Here is a 16,195-nt window from a genome sequence, read left to right as displayed (position 1 = left end):
GGAGTGGGGGAGGAGGGGGGGGGAGGGGGGAGAGGAGGAGGGGGGGGAGGGGGGGGAGGAGGAGGGGGGAGGAGGGGGAGGAGGGGGAGGAGGGGGGGGAGGGGGGGAGGGGGGGAGGAGGGGGGGGAGGGGGGGAGGGGGGGGGAGGGGGGAGGGGGGGGAGGAGGGGGGGGAGGAGGGGGGGGAAGGGGGGGGGGAGGAGGGGGGGGGAGGGGGGGAGGAGGTGGGGGAGGGTCCCTGACATCGATGAGCGGGCAGCGATAGGCCTTCTGCAGAGCCCCGCAGACGATACCAGTGCTCACCCCCCCCCCCTTTGTAGGCAGCCCTCTATATTATTGGCTTTAAGTGCAACGTACACCCCCTAAATGCTGCACGTGACTATCATTCTTCTATTCTAAATCCCATTTTATGATCATTAATCCATGCAACAAAAACAGGCAGATCACATGACAAACATATTTTTATTTGTATCACTTGTCCAGGCAAAGATTGAAACTATCACAAGTATTTATATCCTACAGCATAAAATATAACGCAGCAAAGTGCATACCAACCTTTATGACCCAGGATTGCTGTGATATCTTAATAGGTGTTGTACCTTTAAATGTAAAAGCTTTGATTTACCTAAAGGAAGTTACCTTATTAATTATGAAAACAGAGGTTCTAATGGAAATCTTGATAATGGCTTAAACCGAGTGCCATGGCTTGAACCACGTAGACATGATTATACATCTAATTGACTTTAGCCTAGAATTAAAAACTATAGAGAATTCAATGTTTTATCTTAAAATAACACACAGAAATACGATCAGAGCAGCAGGGCTTGATTAGTGATTCTGTACTAGATAGGAAATGTAAAAATAAGGAGTTCTACAGCTGCAATGATAATGTCTTAATGTATTGTACCAGTTGGGATAAATGTAAAGCTACTTGTGCCTCCCCCCTGTATCCACACCCCCTCCCCTTTATTATTTCTGTATCCACCTACACCCCCCCCCCCCCTCACCACCCCCATCCCATCCCCTTCTTACTTGTTGTACCCCATAAATGTGAACAAAATAAAAACATCATTGTTAATAATAATAATAATAATAATAATAATAATAATAATAATAATAACACACAGAGGCTCTGTACTAAGGCAGTTTTGGAGCAAAGAGACTGGGCTTTGATGTCTTGTCCTATTTTTTGGAGGACAGTTCCATTAAATGTAACAAATAGTTTCTTACGTTTGGTGCAGATTGTTAAAATTATGGAGGGAGAAAAAGCAACTCGTGTGAGTGTGGTAACCCTGCCACGGGTGCCTGGAAAACGTGGGAGATGATCAGGCGTGTAGTGGAGAGATTTAGCGCCTGCGCTCACAGACTGTTAGGAGCCAAAACATTGTGTTGCCTTCAATTTGGCCGATTTGTTCATGCAGATTGAAGGTAAAACAAGTGACACACAGAGGAGCACGTGACAGATCTCATTATAACCCGTGCATCACGTATCCCCTCGTTAACTCTTCCTTTAGATACTCCCAAAATCGTAAGCTGACACACATAGGGCAAAACTGGAGCAAAGTGCTTGCTAGTAGTTCAGTGGTAATGTCAGTTGCTTTAAAGTGGGTGAACCTACTTTGGTTCCCAGGGTCAGCCCCTTGTGACTTTGGGCAAGTTAGTTTACCTCCCTGTGCCTCAGGCACTAAAATTAGATTGTTAGCTCTACAGGGCATGGCCAAGGCCCTGTATATCTGCAACCTCCTCTGATGGATAAAGGGTTAAAGACTGGGAGATGGGTACATGTAGACAGTAGGGGATTTGGCCCGTTAGGCACTTACCTGATGCTGCCCTCCTGTTCCCATGGCAACGTGGTGTCACGCATTTGCCGATTGCGCAGAAGTGGCCAGCGCCACTCGCGCGCGCACAAGCGGCAAATCCGAAACGCGAATGTACGGGGCGGCAATCTGCCATTCCACCTCCAAATTCTGCCGCCTTAGGCCCGGGCCTAATGGGAAATCTGACACTGCGTGTAGATAAATGTAAGATGTATCTGCCTAGCACTGCTAGGAATTGATACTGCATCTGAACTTGTAGAGGTTTCACTACTATGAAGCTTAAACAAAAATCACGTAATCCGTGGGACCTGGATTCATACATGCCAGTGTTTGCTATTTTAACAATTAGAGGCATGCTTGGTATTGGGCGCACCAATGCTCTTATGGAGGAAGAAGGCTGTCCCACGGACACTTATGGGACTAGTGCAAATGGCAGCCACCTCTTTAACGGCAATCACGGCCATACTGGTAATGACATCAAGGACACAATCACGACCATACTGGTAATGACATCAAGGACACAATCACGGCCATGCTGGTAATGACATCAAGGACACAATCACGGCCATACTGGTAATGACATCAAGGACACAATCACGACCATACTGGTAATGACATCAAGGACACAATCACGGCCATACTGGTAATGACATCAAGGACACAATCACGGCCATACTGGTAATGACATCTAGGACACAATCACGGCCATACTGGTAATGACATCAAGGACACAATCACGGCCATACTGGTAATGACATCAAGGACACAATCACGGCCATACTGGTAATGACATCAAGGACACAATCACGGCCATACTGGTAATGACATCAAGGACACAATCACGGCAATACTGGTAATGACATCAAGGACACAATCACGGCCATACTGGTAATGACATCAAGGACACAATCACGACCATACTGGTAATGACATCAAGGACACAATCACGGCCAAACTGGTAATGACATCTAGGACACAATTACGGCCATACTGGTAATGACATCAAGGACACAATCACGGCCATACTGGTAATGACATCAAGGAGACAATCACGACCATACTGGTAATGACATCAAGGACACAATCACGGCCATACTGGTAATGACATCTAGGACACAATCACGGCCATACTGGTAATGACATCTAGGACACAATCACAGCCATACTGGTAATGACATCAAGGACACAATCACGGCCATACTGGTAATGACATCAAGGACACAATCACGGCCATACTGGTAATGACATCAAGGACACAGTCACGGCCATACTGGTAATGACATCAAGGACACAATCACGGCCATACTGGTAATGACATCAAAGACACAATCACGGCCAAACTGGTAATGACATCAAGGACACAATCACGGGTACTACATTTATTGTGCAGTTTCTTTTGGCAATGAATTGTTCCGGTTCACATGATTTTGTTTTACAGATGACTGATGAAACAGTGCTGAAAAACATTATTAAAATGACCTTTGACATTACTAGCATGTCAAATACAAATATAAGGGTATAACTGCCCCTAAACCCATCTATAGAAGTAATCCCTTATGGAAAGTTATTTCCAGAATGTAAAGTTGCAGGGAGAATATTAAATATTTCCCAAATTTCGGTATTTCCCGATATCACTGATGTCACCAACTGGACAGGCAATTGGAGAATTAACACATTTAAAAAAGAGCCAGATATGGAATTCCCCTATGGACAAGTAATTGGACCATATGAGGAAGCTGGGAACAAGATGCTAATGCAGATAATAGTTCCAATCAATTAATCTGATACGGTTAGACAGCAGACTCAGACCTAGCTTTCTGTATCTGTGTTGAGCAAACATCCATTTGAGGACAGAGAACCAATTCAGGTTAAACTGCAAAAGATAGGAGTCAATGAAGAATATAAATGGATTATGTGGATAATACATTGCCAACAATGGAATATTTCTTAATTATACTCTAATTGCAGCCAAAGTGTTAACATATTGGATAGATCTGTCACTAATTGGTTTCCACAGACTCACCTGACACATAGATAGAAGCATAGTAATGTAGGTGATATCACAGGAGGGATAGCTACTGGGCTGGGAGTTCTTAACACCATGGACAGTGAGGTATAGAGGAACAAGCTGAGTAAGTTAGTAACACACACTAAAATGTTTTGAGGACACTAAAAACCTGGCCAAGAACATGAGTAACCTTCAGCAACAACAAATTAAGGTGTCAGTAATGTAGGAGTGAAATCCTACAAATTAATAAAAAGGCTAAAGTGCTAGGGTGTAGTGTCTATAAACTGGGTGATGTTTCATGGGCACTTACTGTGTATACCCACAAGCACAGAGGGATCTGTCAACCAATGTAAAAATTAGCCAGCAAGAGTTATGGGTAAGTAAATGGCACCTGGAATGGCTTTTGTCAGCTAACTTCTATTTCACAATTTGTCGTGGAGCATGTGTCCTAGAGCACAGAGTTATCGGGACTGTGTGACATGACAATCTGTGAAGTACACTTCCTTGTACAATGGGAAAGGTAAGTAAAGACCATGTATGAAAATGTAGTCACCGGGGTGGCTATGAAAGGATTTACTCTCCATCCCAGACTGATCCTTACATACTGTATGTTGAGCACGATTCGGATACTGGGAAATGGTGATTGGTGGACTAATCACTCTGCACTTCAGACAAATATATGCACACTATATTATATGGACCATCACAATACAAAATAGTTGTTGAACAATGCTGGGGAAACATACAAGTTGTATCATGGAAGCTAAGGGACATGCTACTCACCCTGTTTATTACCTTGGACAGGATAGAGTGTGGTTTGATCTTTGGGAAAAACAAAATGTAAGTTACACACACGAAAGGTAATGGAACCATCCTCCTGAGTGAAGTCTCTGTGCACTAACTGCTTATTATTCAGGCAAAATAATTTCATTTATCTATTCTTATTATTCAAAATATCACTGCTCAGTTTAACTATTCAGAGGTAGCAAATTTACAGAGATCAGATGTTAGATTGGGGATGGGAATAACATTTTGGGACTGGGTAAAGAAACGAGGAACATATCTTTCAGGAATTACAATACCAATGTAACAAGACAGCCCTAGTTGTTGAGCATGATTACAGAAAATCACCCAGGTCATTAATGAAGGAGGATGCAAAAGTATCCTAGTGGGAGGCAATTTTCAGATAGAGCTCAACAATGAATCATGTGACGAGTGGCATGCGTCACCCTGTCATTGTTTTGACCATCATGGTTATCATTTTATTCTTACTGAAACCTGTTTTTTTTTTATAAGAAACATGTATCGCAAGCTTCGCAGAGTGCAGTATGTATGTATGTATGTCTTTATATATATATATATATATATATATATATATATACCATAATACTGAGTTAAGTTATGGTGAGTAAAAAAAGTGACAAAAACCCTCCACAGGATATGAACAAAGAGTCTTATTATTCTGAGTTCAATGACACCAAAACCAAAGGACTTAATGCGGACATGGGTTTTCTCACACCCTATCAAAATTGCTTGTAATTATCCTTCTTGCCTCTATTCTTATCCACACTTTCTCCCCCCCCCCCCCCCCCCCCCCCCCCCCCCGCAGTATCCCACCCCCTCCCCACCTTTCTTTGACACTGTCCCCTGGCTTCAAACACTTAACACCCTACCTTATCTACAGTAAATATCTGTTGTTTTTTTCCCCTCTCTCCACACTGTTTTAGCCATAGATTCCTTTGCATATCAGTATTGCTGACCTGAAGAAGAGAGGATAACTCTCGAAAGCTTGTCCTATGACATAAATTGTTAGTCCAATAAAAAAGGTATCACCGAATACTGAAGAACTAATTTATTCTGCACTATCGCAACTGGACTAACACGGCTATTTTCTGCTTTATATATATATATTATACAGTGTTCGACAAACCTATACATTTGCATGCCCTGGGCGAGTGGATTTAACCCCCGGGCGAGTAAATATTGGCCCAAGCAGCACACGTTTGGTACTAGGTGGCGAGTAGATTTTTTTGTGTGGCAAGTAGATTTTTTGGTGATTTGTCAACCACTGTATATATATTTATATCGCCATTAATGTACATAGCGCTTCACAGCAGTAATACACGTGACAATCATATACACACAAATAATACAAATAACACATAAAGGGAAGAAGTGCTTTAGACATAAAAGTAACATTTAGGAAAAGGAGTCCCTGCTCCGAAGAGCTTACAATCTAATACAATCAAATGCAAGCACAACGTAGCATAATGTATAAACCAATTATTAGCTAATCATATTTAGTATAGTTAGACAAGTGAAAGTTGTGTTCGTTACCCCGCCCGGGAAAAGGATTCAGAAGAAGATATGGTCCTGTTTGGATTTGGGCCAAAGGTGGAACAATTACCCAAACCAGCTGCACACATTCTATCGGGCTGTCATCTGTGCAAACGACCTTGCCTGAGCTGAAACAAGTGCTAACATAGGACCAACATACTCATCCCACACAGGAAAAAGGAGAACCATTATGTTTGGGGAAAAGAGAAAAGTTACAGAAGTATTATAGAAGGCAAGAAGACAGGGTGGGGAGGAGTGTGCCAGAATGTGGAAAGAGTGACGTACGACTGCTTTTTCCAAAATAATTCCCTTTGTCTAAACCAAGGGAAGAGTACTCTCGATGGTTTTTCTTTCACACATGAACAAAATTGGCAATTTTACTCATATTGATGCTGTGCTCATAATAAACGATTTCTACTCTCCAAAAACAATTTGGGGTCAGGATCACCTTTTTGCTGTACCTAACCCTCATAATGTTTTTGTATGATGTATCTAAAAACCATATAAACTGTAAATGTTGAACCTTATGTATTGTTGTTCTTTCATTAAACACATTCATCATATTCCAAGAGGTCCTTTACAATATAGAAATCAGGCATAAAAGACACATTTAATGACGATTGAAGTTAGCAGTAAGATACTAGTCCAGAAGTGGACTATTATTGCATCCTGTAGAAAGTTATGAACGAACCAGGGGCCTGCTGGTAAAAGCAGAGCATTTGAAGTTGTTAAAAGTGGTTAGTATTCCATTATTAGCATTTGTCACATGTCCCTGTACCCTTTATTTACATTGTAAAATAGGCGGGGCAATGACGTATTGTAAAAATCTGTAAAAAAATCATGAATAATCTTCGATTATGCACAGCACAACAAACAATAAAAAAAAGAAGGTGCGTGTTGTTTTTTATATATATATATTTATAGAAGAAAGAGAAAAAGAAGCGCAAGTATATATATAGTGGAGCTGATCGGCAAGGGCTGAAGATGATGAGATAGATAGAAATATATAGATAGATATGCGCCATTTATTATATCATCATCTTCAGCCTTTGTCGTTCCATTGCTGGATGAAGGCCTTTCCAATGATCTCCCAGGTACTGTGATTGCAGCCTCTCTTCTCCACGTTGCGCTAACACATTTTCTGATTTTATCCTCCCATTTTACTTTTGGTTATCGTCTGGTCTTTTAATTCCCATTGAAATCCAGTTGAGTACCATCTTTGTCAAACGATGGTCATATCTTCTTGCGATATGTCTGGTCTACTGCCATTTTAACTTCTTCATACGTGTGATGATGTCACAGAACTTTATTTGGTTTCGAACTCATGCATTTTTTCCCCTGTCTTTTCTGGTAATACCCAGCATACACCTCTCCCTACTTCTTTGAGTTGTCCGAAGCTTCTGAATTGCCCTTCACATTTAAGGTCCAAGTTTAATTTCCATATTGTATGTGAGCACATGCAGAATACACTGGTCAAAAACATTCCTCTTGAGGTACAGTGGAAGGTTCTCTTGAAAGACTGTCTAGTTTATTCCAAATGCGTTCCATCCCATCTTCATGCTCCTATTGATTTCAAACCCTTGAGAAAGCCATCTACGTCTACGCAAAACGTACGTCGGGTACATCCATTGATGTCACTCCATTAGCGCACAAGGTCCTTACAGGGACAACTCTTGCAGCGGCCGCTCGCACCGCACAATACTAGACCTCTTGGAACCAGGGACTCGCACCTACAGAGTTCCGAGTCTCATGGGGTTTCAGTGAGCCCCATTCGTTTGATGCGATCTGCAGGTATTAGGGCACGTGTATAGGGCTATCTATCACCCTCTCTATCCACCTTTAAGACCCACCTTAAGACACATTTGCTTAAAGAAGCATTTGAATAGCACTGTGGATATTCTAAACACGATACATAAAGCTTGGCCCCCTGCAGACGCACTTACCAGAACTCCCTCCTCCTGTCTCTGTACGTTCTACCTACCAATTAGACTGTAAGCTCCTCGGGGCAGGGACTCCTCTTCCGAAATGTTACTTTTATGTCTAAAGCACTTATTCCCATGATCTGTTATTTATATTATCTGTTATTTATTTGATTACCACATGTATTACTACTGTGAAGCGCTATGTACACTAATGGCGCTATATAAATAAAGACATACAATACAATCTCCCTTCTGCTCCTATCTGTCCGATCAATTTTTATCCGTATTGTCAGGGCTTAGGGTTACTAACCCCTTTAACTGTGACAATGACGTCACAGATGTTCTATGCCTCAAGCTTTAGTAACTTACTTGCATCGAAGTATATAGTATGCCAATCCTGTTAATCTCCCACGAATTTGTGCTATACCCATTCACCAGCTGTTCCACCGGCCTTTGCGACAGAGCTCCATTGTATATCTAAGGGGATCCATCCACAGTTTGCTGAGACACTATACACAGAGTGCCTGACTTCATGACATCAGTTACCAGTAGGAGGGGCTCATTAGCGAGTATAGCTACTGTACCATCATACTGTCAGTTTAGCTTTGAACAAGCCCTTGCACTGTTATCTATGTTCCTCTGTATTTATGTATGTGTCCTTTGCATTTTATTTTAGTCTATAGGATCATATGAAACCTGATCTTATACACATTATTACACTGGTAATCACCATTTGTGTTTGGGACGTTCTTTTATCTCGCTACCTTTGTACCAATGCAATCTTGCACCGGTTAACCCTTCATTGGCTTCCAGCCACACACATATTAGTTCACCATCTAGATTAGCGAGTGCATGCTAATTGGGGGCTTCTTTATCTCAACCTACTCTCCACCTCAGGAGTGATGCTCTGGCTCCGATACACGTTTGTGTATTGATTTCCTTCAAAAGATTCCCATCTATTGTCACTTTGACGTGCCAAGGCGTGCGCTTCTCACTTTTTCTTATACATAAAAAACCGGGACCGGGATATTTACATGCATAGGAGATACCGGCACCCCATAACGGGGCCTGTATCTCAGGAAGCAGGGGGTCGCCGGACCTGAAATCAACGCGGTTCTGCTCCAGAGACCCCTGCTCACGTACACTAGTAATAACATTTTAATTAAAAATAATTTATTCCCGGCGAGATTTGCGCTGAGAAAGGCGGCTCTCTCTCCCTGCAGCAGAATCAACTCGCCGGGTGAGCCCTTTTCAGAGGGTCAACCATCACGGCGCCGGTTACTCGCCATTTGTTCAAATGTTGCTATCACTGGTATTCGGGGCTTTCTGCATACCGTGATAGCAACGCTGTCAAAAATGGCGAATTAAAATGTATGGCTAAGTGCATAGGCCCCTTAAACTCCCTACTGCTGCTATGTGGGAGCCCTCCACACTCCTCAAGGTATTTACCAGACTGCAATCTCCGAGGACACAAAAAGGAACACAGAGCGTGCCGGAGATAAGTATAAAATTGTATTTGACAATAATAAAAAAGCAAGTAGACACTTACAATTAATTAATTTATGGTGAACAAGTCACGGCTCACTCCTTGCCGGGCCGGCCAGACGTCCAGGATGGTCAGACGTAGTGCAACTCCACATTCCGCAAGCTGAGACAAGTCTTGAGACTAATAAATATATAGAAATATATATATAGATATATATAGATATCTATATAGATATAATCAAAAACGAATAAACGATACCGTTCTGTGGCTAACGAAATGCTTTTATTTGTGCGAGCATTCAAGATACACGGATCTCTTCTTCCGGCGGTGTTACAATGGATAAAGCAAGAAAGGTTTTTACTTAAAAACAGTGCATCTTGGAATTTATCTGCCCCTGTGCAGTATGCAATTTATGACTTAAGGTGTTAAATGGTCCCTGAATGTTAGTGATGTAAGTGTGTGTGTACGTGTGTATATGTGTATGTATGTGTGTATATATAAATGTATAAAGCGCCAACAGTGTGTACCACGCTTTACAAAAGGTGTGTGTGGGCGTGTATACCAATGGTGTGGGTAGGTGTAGAAATGTAAGAGGGTGTTGCATTACTATTAATGTGTGTAGATACTATGTGGTCCCTATTGGTATATAAGGATAGAATTACATTGTATATATATATGTGTAAGAGACAACTGTGTGTGAATTCATATAGCGCAGTATGTATAGACATGGCCTTTAGTGCTCATGGGCAGAGAGTTCTCTTGTGTCAGGGTAGTGACTCATGAAGCTGCGGTCTCGGTTTAGGTCACCGCTAAGTGTCCCGAACAGTTGCATAAATTTATATTCATGCAATCGTCTCTTTCAGTGTTCTAAGATTAGCTTTGAGTATGGCCACCTTCAGACCGTTCATCTTATGGCCAGAGTCAGAGAAATGTTCGCCAACAGGACTGTCTCTTGTTCCGCGCATGATGCTTTGGCGATGCAGGTTCATTCTCTTGTTTAGCCCCTGCCCTGTCTCACCTATGTAGTAGCAGCCCCCTGGGCATTTCATGCACATGATGAGGTACACGACATTGCTGGATGAACAGGTGAACCTTCCTCTGATTTTGTACTCCAGATTCCTGTGTGGTATTTGCATTGTGCCCGCTCAGCTAACACAGTACAGATATCTCTACATCGATATATAGAGATATATATATAGATATATATAGAGATTTATATATATATAATGGGGAAAGCCGGGGTTGCAGACCTGCCTAAGACATGCAGATGAGCATACAGTTATATTTGCATATATATATATATATATATATATATATATGATACGAACCAATCCAAAGACCAGTAAAGAGACAGCACACCGCACGGGGTTAATCCAAAAATCTATATTCACAACATGAAATACACGTAAGCCAACGTTTCGGTCCCACAGAGAGACCTTCCTCAGGGTCTCTCTGTGGGACCAAAACGTTGGCTTACGTGTATTTCATGTTGTGAATATAGATTTTTGGATTAACCCCGTGCGGTGTGCTGTCTCTTTACTGGTCTTTGGATTGGTTCGTATCATACTTATTTTCTATGGGACTAGCATCTGCTATTATAACCTTTTCTACTGCAGTGTGCTGACTGACCTTCATGTGTATATATATATATATATATATATATATATATATATATAATATATATAATATATAATGTTACCTGCACAACTATATTTAAAGAGCTTTGTATTCCTGAAAAAAATAATAATGTAATATATAAAAATAGAAAGAGTCAAAGCTGTGTCCTATACAAGAAGGGCATTGCATTACTAATAGAATGTGGTCATTAATGCAAGGAGAAAATGTTCTGTCATTGGAGACAAATTGAGAATTTCAGCCAGTGAATGATTACTGTAAAGACTTAAGGGTCATTTTTTTCACTTGGTACTAATTAAATATTTTCACTTACTATAAGTGGTATCATAAAAAATGACCTAAAAATATTTATTATAGATGTTCCAAGATCCTGCTTTGGTTTTATTTCTCCATTTACACTTTTTGTCCCCTGAAGTGCAATATAATTGTTAAAAATAGACTGTAATAAAAAAATGAATCCCTGAAGAATTTAACCAAACTGAGCCACTTTCGCTCTTGTGAACCTCCTGTGATGCTGCCCGTCTCTAACCAGGAGGACGCCCCGCATGGGGCGGTGGCAGGATATGGGAACTGACCGCAGGCCTGATCGAGGAGAATATCCGGGTCACAAGCCGAGGTTGGGGCATGGTGTAGCAACGTAGTCAGGGTCATGGTTCCAGGATCAGGGTAGGGTGAGGCAGCGTAATGGGGGTCACAGTTCCAAGGTCAGGGCAGGATAGAGTGACCAGATGCCCCGGTTTGGCCGAGACAGTCGCAGTTTTTCTCCGTTTGCCCCGCTGCTTGTGTGCATGTGCATTGAGCGCTTGTTGGCTGTGCATGCGCACACGTGGTCGTCAAGTGCCGATCGCGCATACATGGTTGGCAAGTGCCGATCACGCCTGCGCATAAGCGGCCGGTAACCTCCAATCTCGCATGTGCTGCCGGCAAGAACTCATTGCGCATGCGCAGTTAGTGCTTGCCATTCGTGCATGCGCAGTCACCGCTCGCCATTCACGCATACGTAGTCGGCGCTCACAACTGCACATGTGCGACACTTGTCTCGGGACAAATATGGGACAGGAGAAAGGCGAACTGAGTTCAAATACAGGCAGAGGTTCAGCAAGGGCAAAGTCTATCAGGATATCGGACATGGTCCAAGAGCACAAGGAATAACATACCTTGCTCGGGCACTGGCTGAATGGAAATGGCTTCCTTAAAAAGGCCAGGAACAGGTGTAGTCAATTACAACCTCTATCCAAGTTGAGGGCAGAAAGAAGCCACTTTGGCCATCTTGGGTGAGGGCAAAATGACCTCAGATGGTGGCCATCTTGGTGGAGGCAAGGAGTCCAGGATGTGTTGGTGCAGAAGGGGTACGGCCGTAACGACGGACCCTGACACCTCCCTGTTCCCGGGATACTTACAGTTTGCTGTTATTAAATCTACCATTTGGAAATAAAAAATGGCCATCAAATACAATGGATACCACAAGCTAATAGGAAGGCACGGCAGATAGAGTTGCATATTGCTATTGGACGACTGTGGGTACTATCTTTAAAAGTCCAGGAAGTAAACAGGCATCTAAAACTACGGATCAGAGGAACCTGGAGCTCAAACTAGCACAGTTCAAATTCTGTAGGAAAAAAAATTCATGTCCAAATTACGCGGGATTGCTGCTTCGAATGTTGTTTGTTTTTTGTTCTTAAATCCATAAGATTTTGCATTTTGTGTATGATTTCTCTTTTCAGGGGATATGTTGGGAAATTTGGGGAATTATAGAATGCTGGAAAAATACCAGCCTTGCATTCAGTTAGATTTTCATCCCAGTCCTCAATTCTGCCTGTAATATAGCATTATCAAGCTGTCTTTCTTTGTGTCTTGTAACTACTGTATATCATTTCTATTTATGTGAAGTGTGGAAAGATTTCAAATCTAAGTTGAACTTATGTAAGAAAAATTTGATAGCCCATCATTTCCTAATTATATTTTCTGTCTAAGAGGGAAGCAGATACATTCCAGCACAAGTTGTAGACCATCCATCATAAATTCATTTAAAAAAAAAAAGATTACAATTTACATGCCTAAATAAGGAATTTTACTCAACAACTCCTATCTCCTAATGGGTGAGATGGAAGGATTAATGTATCAAGCTCCTGAGAAGTTTACCTAGAAAGATGCAGATCAAACGTTTCTCCAACTTTCACCTGCCTCAGTTATAAGGAACCTGCTACTTTTTCACAGGTCTGTTAGTCAAATAGTTATGTAACCCCTCTTTCTCTTAACCCCTGACTGACATCTGTTGCTGAGATAGGGGCCTGAGTCCTTAATTTCAGGCTGGTATGCCACACGTGCTTTAGGTCAGACAACGGGAAACAACTACATTGACATAATGCAATAAAACCTCTTTTTCTTATATATAGAAATTATGGATAAACATTATGGTTTATGGATAAACATCAGGTACCTTGTGACCCTTAACAGGGGGATCATCACATTCATATGATAACATATAAATATAACAATCCCCATATACGCTGCGCGAGTGTATGTCAGAGTCTGTGGACACCCAATCCTGGGTATTCAGGCCTGTGTGTTGGTGGCGTCACAATGTTGGAGCTCTTATAAACTGTGGGTGTAATTGTGGCTGACCTGTTCTTTGCAGAGCCTTCAGTACCCTTGTCTGTTATTAGGATCTCCTCATGCATTACTCACAACCCTTGGAGCCCGGTTGGTTGCTGCTCGTCCAGACATCCAAACAATTGTCTCAACTCTCTCTTTCTCTTCCAGGGACTGCTACACTTGAGTCGCTGTAGTCCTCGCTGCTTTGAAACGCTCTGCTGCGCCTCCTTGCAGGATGGACTGACCCTGAGTTCCAGCCAGTCCGTCCTGAGATCACTCAGGCTCTCCCCAGGACTAAATATTTCAATGACTATATCACAGGTATCTCAGGTGTGCGCCTTTTTGTGCACAGGTGTCTCTCCATGTGGGAAGAGAAAAAAGGAGAGACCAGAGGAGAGGAGAGAGGAGACCAGAGGAGTGGAGAGTGGAGACCAGAGGAGAGGAGAATTTATATATGTTAACCAACCCCACACTGATGAGACCCATTAGGTCAAAACGGCTGTCTGTGGGTGGGTTTTCTGGCTATGCATCTTAACCCTGGCTGTGCTTAAAGCTGTGACCATGCAGCAAGCTTAAGCCTATAGGTAACCATGTTAAAAATGTTAAAAAGGTGACACTGTGTTTCCATTTGCATGTAATTTCCCAGAATCCCTTGCTGCAGTGGAAGTGCTGTGTGCTGGGTGATAATGGTGAAAGGCGGGGCTGCAGACCTGTCTAAGACATGCAAATGAGCATACAGGAATATTGTCACAACCATTTAAATGGTTAAAAGCTCACTCCATAGCATCTCCCACTACCAGGGGAACTTGCTTGCTTGCAGTTTAATTGTGACAAATGTAATACAGAGTGCTTTTCCTGGTAATGTACAGGTTAATAAAAGCTTCAGTCAGACTTAGAACTATGCTTAGAACTAATTTTGACAGATTTATTATAAATCATTCTTCCTGGTAATGCACAGGTTATTAAGAATTTATATTAGTGTTAGGGACCCTTGAGATGTGGTCTGCCGTGTAGTGGCTCAGGGGCTTACAACAATTTGGCCAAAATGTTAAACTAAAAGACCACTTTATTTAATAGATATCTATACATATATATTTAGGCACTGTACCGTGTATGAGTTTCACTGGATGTGCACTGAGCTCTGTCTGTGTTTCATGTTCTGTCTCTGGTTTTAAATATCCTACCTATGCACAGGATTGTGTGCGGTTAACATTCTCCTATGAGCAAATTAGTTTTGCATAAAACCTGTTTAGACATAGCGAGAGAATGATGAACTACTGAGTTTGTTTATTAAGACAGCGGCAAAGGCTTCTTTCAGGAAGTAATAACATTATACAATTTCCCCTGGTTAACTTTAAAGCAGTTTAGTGAATACGATATGCTTATAATAAATCCTTATTTGCATCTCATTCTCAGTTAACATTTTTTTTGTCTACAGGAGAAGACCTAGAAAGCATCCGATGTCATCTCTATACTCCGATGAAGATACTTCGCTTCCAGTGGGGTGCGCGCAGTTGGACCAGGAACACCTTCCAGCTCCAGGAGATACAGACCAATAGAACCAAGCGTGCAGCACTCTTTAATTATAAAAAAAAATAACAATTTATTCAACAATCTAATCTAGGGGATATGACTTTGTGAGTGGTTGCTATAGAAACACAAATTTTTTGTCACATTATAATACATTTAAAAAGTAATTCAGCGTTGTTTAAAAAAAAATGCTACAAGTATTTTCTCATAGTACAGAATTTATATATATATGTTTTTTTTAAAACACACGTAGGCTATTGCTTGGTCTGCAGCTTTACCGGAGTTTATTGAATACCAGTGGATTACCAATATGTGCCAGTATGACAAATGTTTTGCATACCGCACGGATTTGTGGTTCAGACACAAGAGAAGCGCTTTTTTTTAATAGGGTGAGATGCAAATCCGTGCGGAAAACGGCTGTGCTCACACGGAAATGCACTTATCGGAATTTAATGGATGGCCCATATTACTAAGCGGTGCTATTACATAACATACTTTTTCAGCGCCGGCAGATTCCTTATGGCCGATTCAATGAAATGGGGAGTGAAGTATCTGCTGGCACTGTACTCCATTAGATATATTAACCCAAGTTTTCCAATGAAATATCACTAATAGGCAACTGCTCTATATGGTGAGGATAAGGATAACACACTGCCCATGACGCAGTAACTTCCATTCCCATACAATGGGAAGTTCAGCATTACTCGGATTTACATGCAATACTCAACACGTAAATACTGCACTGATGGGGGAGTACATATTGTGAATCCTGCCCTGAGGCAAATATTACAGTTGAAAACAGGAACAGCTCTGCAGCTGGTATTTCTGTAAAAGAAATGTCAAATTCTGGCTTCGCTCCCAGTTTT

At 41.8% G+C, this 16,195-nt stretch overlaps 1 long non-coding RNA gene across 1 annotated transcript in view; it reads left to right on the top strand.

The window, feature by feature from the left end:
- LOC142503048 (uncharacterized) overlaps positions 1 to 14,266 on the top strand; it is a 129,433-nt gene extending 115,167 nt beyond the window's left edge. Inside the window, exon 5 of the long non-coding RNA XR_012803927.1 lies at positions 13,968 to 14,266. This is a non-coding gene — a long non-coding RNA (uncharacterized LOC142503048). The remainder of the gene's footprint in view (positions 1 to 13,967) is intronic.
- The last annotated feature ends 1,929 nt before the right edge of the window (positions 14,267 to 16,195 follow it).

The sequence above is a fragment of the Ascaphus truei genome, chromosome 9 (assembly GCF_040206685.1).
Source record: "Ascaphus truei isolate aAscTru1 chromosome 9, aAscTru1.hap1, whole genome shotgun sequence".
NCBI classification, from domain to species: Eukaryota; Metazoa; Chordata; class Amphibia; order Anura; family Ascaphidae; genus Ascaphus; species Ascaphus truei.
This window is presented reverse-complemented; position numbering and strand designations above follow the sequence as displayed.